General features: G+C 46.2%; 1 protein-coding gene across 5 annotated transcripts in view; it reads right to left on the reverse strand.

The window, feature by feature from the left end:
• Window positions 1-6,681, reverse strand: part of ITSN2 (intersectin 2) — a 152,977-nt gene extending 146,296 nt beyond the window's left edge. For 2 of the 5 annotated variants that reach the window (XM_007971318.3, XM_007971317.3), the window contains exon 1: window positions 6,207-6,679. The gene's annotated coding sequence lies outside the window, so the exon portion shown is untranslated. Of the gene's footprint in view, window positions 1-5,740; window positions 6,145-6,206 lie in introns of those variants that run through there. The other 3 variants (XM_007971313.3, XM_073022810.1, XM_073022811.1) reach the window with 3 other exon arrangements.
• Window positions 6,682-7,240: the final 559 nt, after the last annotated feature.

Genomic DNA, 7,240 nt, shown 5'->3' on the forward strand with positions numbered 1-7,240 from the left:
AGTTAAAAAAAATAGGCAACATTAGGCACTTACACTGAGCAGAAGTCACTGTGCTAATAAGCACTTTAGATTACATATAACAACACCAGGAGCTAGGTAATATTTCCCTATTTCACACATGAGTAAACAGAAATTGAAGAGAATTAAAGTAACTTGCCCAAGATTATACAGTTATTTGGTGTCAGAGCTGGGAGCAGGAGGTCTAACTTCAGAGGCTGTACTCTTATCTTCTATAGTTATGATGAAAATAAATGAAATTTTTATTAAAATCACATATACTTTACCTAAAAGGAATATGCATTTGTGAAGAAAATGATCTAAAGAATATGAAACAGTTTTAAAACGAGTGTTTACCGTCTGATAATAGTCCCCTAATCCACTAAATGTCTACCATAATCCACTGCTGAATAGCTCCACAAGTAAATAAATCATTTAATGTCCTGATGTATCTATGAAATTATATTTTAAATGAACCTCCTGAAATAACACTATACATTCTGCAAATGAAATATGCTGCCCTCCTGGAGCTGTGAAAATACATATTTCTTGTAACTGTCCTAATTATGTTCAGTTTCCTCCCTTCCTCTCCCACTTCCTCTTTGCTCTCAGATCCTTTAAGACCAGTTCAGCTTCTCCTCCTCAAGAATACCTATATTCACACTTTACCCAAGAGAACTCTAACATTAGTGTCTGCGCTCTACAGCGGTAGGATGTTACAAAATCCAAAAAATGAACTCAAGTAAAAAATACAGTATTTCTGATGTACCTTCAACTTTAGATCTATCCACGTACAGAATTAATTATAAACATTCTTATTTTTCTACTTCACACTTGGAATTCTGCCTTTAAAATCAGCACACAGGCCGGGCGCGGTGGCTCAAGCCTGTAATCCCAGCACTTTGGGAGGCCGAGACGGGCGGATCACGAGGTCAGGAGATCGAGACCAACCTGGCTAACACGGTGAAACCCCATCTCTACTGAAAAATACAAAAAAATAGCCAGGCATGCTGGCGGGCGCCTGTAGTCCCAGCTACTTGGGAGGCTGAGGCAGGAGAATAGCGTAAATCCTGGAGGCGGAGCTTGCAGTGAGCTGAGATCTGGCCACTGCACTCCAGCCTGGGTGACAGAGTGAGACTCTGTCTCAAAAAAAAAAAAAAAAAAAAAAACCATCAGCACACAGTAACCAAAACAGCATGGCACTGGTACCAAAGGAGACATATAGGCCAATGGAGCAGAACAGAGACTTCAGAAATACCACCACACATCTACAACCATGTGATCTTCGACAAACAAGACAAAAACAAGCAATGCGGAAAGGATCTCCTCTTCTGTAAATGCTGTTGGGAAAACTGGCTAGCCATATGCAGAAAACTGAAACTGGACCGTTTCCTTACACCTTATACAAAAATTAACCTGAGATGAATTAAAGACTTAAATGTAAAACCCAAAACCATAAAATCCTAGAAGAAAACCTAGGCAATACCATTCAGGACACAGGCACGGGCAAAGACTTCATGACAAAAATGCCAAAAGCAATTGCAACAAAAGCCAAAATTGACAAATAGGATCTAATTAAACTAAAGAGCTTCAGCACAGCAAAAGAAACTATCATCAGGCCAGCATGGTGGCTCACGCCTATAATCCCAGCACTACAGGAGCCTGAGGTGGGAGGATCACCTGAGGTCAGGAATTCCAGACTAGCCTGGCCTGCATGGTGAAACTCTGTCTCTACTAAAAAAAAAAAAAAAAAAAATACAAAAAGGCCAGGCATGGTGACTCACACCTGTAATCCCAGCACTTTGGGAGGCCAAGGCAGGCGGATCACCTGAGCTCAGGAGTTTGAGACCAGCCTGGACATGATGAAACCCCGTCTCTGCTAAAAATACAAAAATTAGCCGGGCATGGTGGCAGGTGCCTGTAATCCCAGCTACTCGGGAGGCTGAGGCAGGAGAATTGCTTGAACCTGGGAGGCGGAGGTTGCAGTGAGCTGAGATCGCACAACATTGCACTCCAGCCTGAGGGACAAGAGCAAGACTTCGTCTCAAAAAAAAAAAAAAATGTTCGGCGTGGTGGCACATGCCTATAATCCCAGCTACTCGGGAGCCTGAGGCAAGAGAATTGCTTGTACCTGGTAGGCAGAGATTGTGGTGAGCCAAGATTGCACCATGGCACTCCAGCCTGGGAGACAGAGCAAGACTCTGTCTCAAAAAAAAAAAAAAAAAAAAAAAAGAATCTATCACCAGAGTGAACAGGCAACCTACAGAATGGGAGAAAAGTTTTGCAATCTACCCATCTGACAAAGGTCTAATATCCAGAATTTACAAGAAACTTAAACAAATCTACAAGAAAAAAAAACAACCCCATCAAAAAGTTGGCGAAGGATATGAACAGACACTTCTCAAAAGAAGACATTTTCGAGGCCAATAAACATGAAAAAAAGCTCAACATCACTGATCATTAGAGAAATGCAAATCTAAACCAAAATGATGGCTGGGCATGGTGCAGTGGCTCAAGCCTGTAATCCTAGCACTTTGGGAGGCCGAGGCAGGTGGCTCACCTGAGGTTAGGGGTTTGAGACCAGCCTGGCCAACATGGCGAAACCTTGTCTCTACTAAGACGACAAAAATTGGCAGGGCGTGGTGGCGGGCGTCTGTAATCCCAGTTACTTGGGAGGTTGAGGCAGAAGAATCGCTTGAGCCCAGGAGGTGGAGGTTGCAGTGAGCGGGGATCGTGCCATTGCACTTCAGACTGGGCAACAAAAGTGAGACTCCGTCTCAAAAAATAGAAAAACACACACACACACACACACACAATGAGATACCATTTCATGCCAGTCAGAATGGTGATTATTAAAAAGCCAGGAAACAATAGATGCTAGTGAGGCTGTGGTGAAACGGAACGCTGTTGCTGGGAATGTAAATTGCTTCAACCACAGTGGAAAATAGTATGGCGATTCCTCAAGGATCTAGAACCAGAAATACCATTCGACCCAGCAATCTCATTAATGGGTATATACCCAAAGGAATATAAACCATTCTACTATAAAGATACATGCACATGTATGTTTATTGCAGCACTATCTACAATAGCAAAGACACCGAACCAACCCAAATGCCCATCAATGATAGATTGGATAAAGAAAACGTGATACTACGCACCATGGAATACTATGGAGCCATAAAAAGGAATGAGATCATGTCTTTCGCAGAGACATGGATGAAACTGGAAGCCTCAGCAAACTAACACAGGAACAGAAAACCAAATACCGCATGTTCTCACTCATAAGTGGGAGTTGAACACTGAGAACACATGGACAGAGAGAGGGGCATAACACACACCAAGATCTGTTGTGGGGGGGAAATGAGGGGACTTAGAGGACGGGTCAATAGGTGCAGCAAACCACCATGGCACACGTATACCTATGCAACAAACCTGCACGTTCTGCACGTGTATCTCATTTTTTGGGTTTTTTTAAGAAGTAATTTTTTTTAAGAATTAATTTTTTTAATTTTAAAAAAAATCGGCGCACAGGAAAGTCTGCCTTTCTTCAAAAATAGTTTTCTACAAATTTTTTCCATAAGTAAGGTACTAAAAAAACTTGAATCAAAAAAATGGAAAAGAAAATGCATGTTAGATGGTAATAAACATATCACATTTTTGGTAATGTAATTTGCTTATTCTGAATCATTTCTGCAACTTGTTAATATGTTTTACAAGTAAATATAATATGTAAAAATGCTACCCAATGGACTAATATGTACTTTCACTCATTCACTCAACACATTTTTTTTTTTACTGAATGTCCATATAACTCTTTTTTTTTTTTTTTTTTTTGAGATGGAGTCTCACTCTTGCTCAGGCTGGAGTGCAGTGGCACGACCTCGCCTCACCCCAACCTCCGCCTCCCAGGTTCAACGATTCTCCTGCCTCAGCCTCTTGAGTGGCTGGGAATACAGGTGCGCACCATCACGCCTGGCTAATTTTTTGTATCTTTTAGTAGAGACAGGGTTTCACCATATTGGCCGGTCTCAAACTCCTGACCTTGTGATCTGCCCGCCTCAACCTCCCAAAGTGCTGGGACTACAGGCGTGAGCCACCGTGCCCGACCTATATAACTCTTTTTTAAATTTATGAACCAAGATGACTATACCAGATAAGGCACAGGTGCTGAAGTTAAAAGGATCTTGGTTTGAAACCCGGCTATTGTACTTACTAGCTCAGAGACCTAAAGTAGTCAAACTTCAGGTTAACATTTCACTTATCTTTTTGATGAGAGGATAATAATTACTCCTAGGGCCTTAGTAAGCTTTAAATGATTATGTAAAACACTTGGCATAGAGTCTAACATGCAGTTACGAGCTCGATAAATGACAACCATGGTAAACATATTTTATACTGAACAAAGTATAGTTGAAGGAGACAGCCAATATGTGATCCTTTTGTCTTACTAAAGATGGAAATTTGTGAAACTCTACAATACATTAAAACTAAAAATCCTAAGGTTACATACGAAATTTCCCACTCTTTAAAAAAGATACACTAACTACATAAGGTTAAATGATTTTTTAAATAAGAAAGAAAAAAACAAACAAAGAAAAGCTTCTTGAAAGCTGCTGAGTTTGGGTGACGGGTACATGCTATTTTTGTGAAAATACAAATTTTTTAACACTATTAATCCAATCCCCAGAACATGCCTAATACACCTCCTCATATTCAGGAGAGATCAAGATGTTAGCCTTGAGAGGTATTGAACAATGGTACCTTCCTGCTGAATAATTCTGTACAGGTCAAGTTTTCTCGGACGAGTTTACCTTTCATTATAAAGGTGGGCACAGGAAATAGTTATCAATACATGGAAGGGAGAAAAAATGCAAGCTTTTCAACTGCTTATTAATACTACATCAAAATAGCAGCAATGAACATTTTTTCCACGTTTTCAAAAACATAAAATACATCCACTTTATTTACTTTTGTAATTACAAGAGAGTGACAGGCACGGCCAAAAAAAGCTCAAGGTAAACACATCAGAGTTGTCAGTATCTTTAAATTTTGAAGGACGTCATTACTAATTCGTGTAAATGTTTTATGAGATGTCTCTAGGTAGCTTTTAGGTTTTACCATTGATTAACAACATAGCACACCAGCACAGGGAGAGAGGCAATTTTTCGAAACGCTTAAGAAGCTTTAACCTACAAGAGCTTATGCTACCTAAACTGAGCTAATAACGTAAAATTTCAAGTCACACCTTGCCTATTTCTGAGTAAGCAAGCAAACACCAGTGAAACAAACTAGAAGCACAGAGCAAAGCAAGTCATTTCTGTGCTAACCTTAATTCCTATCATAACGGGGTTGGCTTCCTTAAAACATATTCCTATTTCGGTATTAACACAAGTTTCAAATAAAGCACACTTGCCATTGGTAATTCTGGAGCGACAAAGCGCATAATTAATAAATCCAAATGGAGCATCTTTCTACAGGATGCAAAGCCATCTGCAGTTTCAGCTTCGGTTTACCCACTCACTATGCATATGCAGACGTCTTTAAAAAAAAAAAAACAATAAACTTTATCTGGCCTGAGAGATTACATCTCTCGGTGCTTCCTGTATATTCTGGAAGTCAATAACGCTGAAGGTAAATTTAACATTTCCAACTCCGGAGGAACGCGAGCGGTGGACGCCAAGCATCCGCCCACTGTCCTCTCGTGACTCGGGCTACTTTGACGCACTGGGATGCGGCTCACCTGACATTCCGCACCAACCCTTGCCAGGAAGGAAAACCAACTCCGCGAAAATAAAATGGGTCCCGGAGGAGGCGTGCGGGTGCCCCCACAGCTCTCTTCTGCTCGCACCCCGAAAGTGAGAGGGCCACGCCGCCCCCCGACCCTTGCCGGCGTCCGCCACCTGCCAGACGAGGCCGCGGTCGGGGACCCGGGCTCTGCCGTAAGGAAGGGGCAGCCCAGCCCAGGCCCCCTCGGCGTCCCCCTCGGCCGGGCGGCAGGGGAAGGAACCCGGGGCCGGAGGTTTCCGCCCGGCACGGCCGAGCCCGCCAGGGGCCTAGCTCGGGGGCCGCCCGTGCTCCCGAGGACCCGTCCCCGTCGTGCGGAGCGCGCAGCCGCCTCAGCCCGGCCGGGGGAGTCTCCCGGCAGCGGGCGCGGCGCCCGCACCTGCCCCGCGCCTTCCGGCAGCCCCGCTAGCGGCTTCACCCACCTGGCGCCCTCGCCGCGCCTCCCGCACGTCACAGCACGACTCCGCGCTCCTCAGCACCGGCAGTCTGGGCGCGGGCAGACGCCGGGAGACCCTGCTCTGCCGCCGTCGCCGCCGCTGCAGCCGGCTTGGTCGTCAGGCCGCCGCCAGCGAACCTGTTGCGTAGCCTGTCACGGCCGCTCAGGGCTCCGCGGGCGCCGCCTCAGCCCCACAACAACATGGCGGCCGCGGCCTCCGCAGGAAGCCGGGGGGCGGGGAGGTAGGCGCCGGGCCGGGCAGCTGACGGCCCGCCCGCTGCCGGGCACCGACTCCCCACCCTCCGGAGCCCGAAACTGCCCGGGCGTGGCTCCTCACCCCCGGAGTTCCGGGGCACTGAACCCTGAAAGTCTGCTCCGAATCGGTCGGGTCCGAAGCGCTCCTCTCTGCCCTCGGGGAGGCCCCGAAGCCCCAGACCGGGCAGCCCTTCCTGGAGCTGCGGAGACCCACCTGGCTCCTCCTCTCCGAGGTGACATGTTGAGCTTGGGTGGTGCTTTTCCTGCCACGGCAGACCCCGGTGTTTTGGAAAGTCCCAAGCAGTGCCTGCCACATCCCTGTTGCACCCCGCCACGGGGCTCTCCCTGGAACCTTCTCACTCGCCGAAGTTTTCTTCACTGATGTGGGGGCACAAATTCTCTGGGAATTGGGGGGTGGAAAGTGGGAAGGAGGTCGATCCCACCCTTGCCCATGGGTCTGTTACAGGCCTCTTGAACCCTTCTCAGGGACCTGGAGGACTTAACCATACCCTGTGTCATCCATTCACCATTCCTCGCCCTCCTCCATAACACACGCGGAGCGCCCACAAGGAGCATCCTCTACGCTAGTCACACAGTAGGAAGACTCTGTCCCCATAGAGCCTAGCACGACGAAGCTAAACTTTCCTCCCCACCCGTCGCCAAGGGAAAGGCCAAGGTCAAACTCAGAATTTGTTTCTTTTCTCCCCTCTCGGTTCCTGGTCTCCTCACAAAAGACCAGGCTTCAACTCAAGTCGCCACCGTATC

This window comes from Chlorocebus sabaeus, chromosome 14 (assembly GCF_047675955.1).
Source record: "Chlorocebus sabaeus isolate Y175 chromosome 14, mChlSab1.0.hap1, whole genome shotgun sequence".
In the NCBI taxonomy this organism is placed as follows: Eukaryota; Metazoa; Chordata; class Mammalia; order Primates; family Cercopithecidae; genus Chlorocebus; species Chlorocebus sabaeus.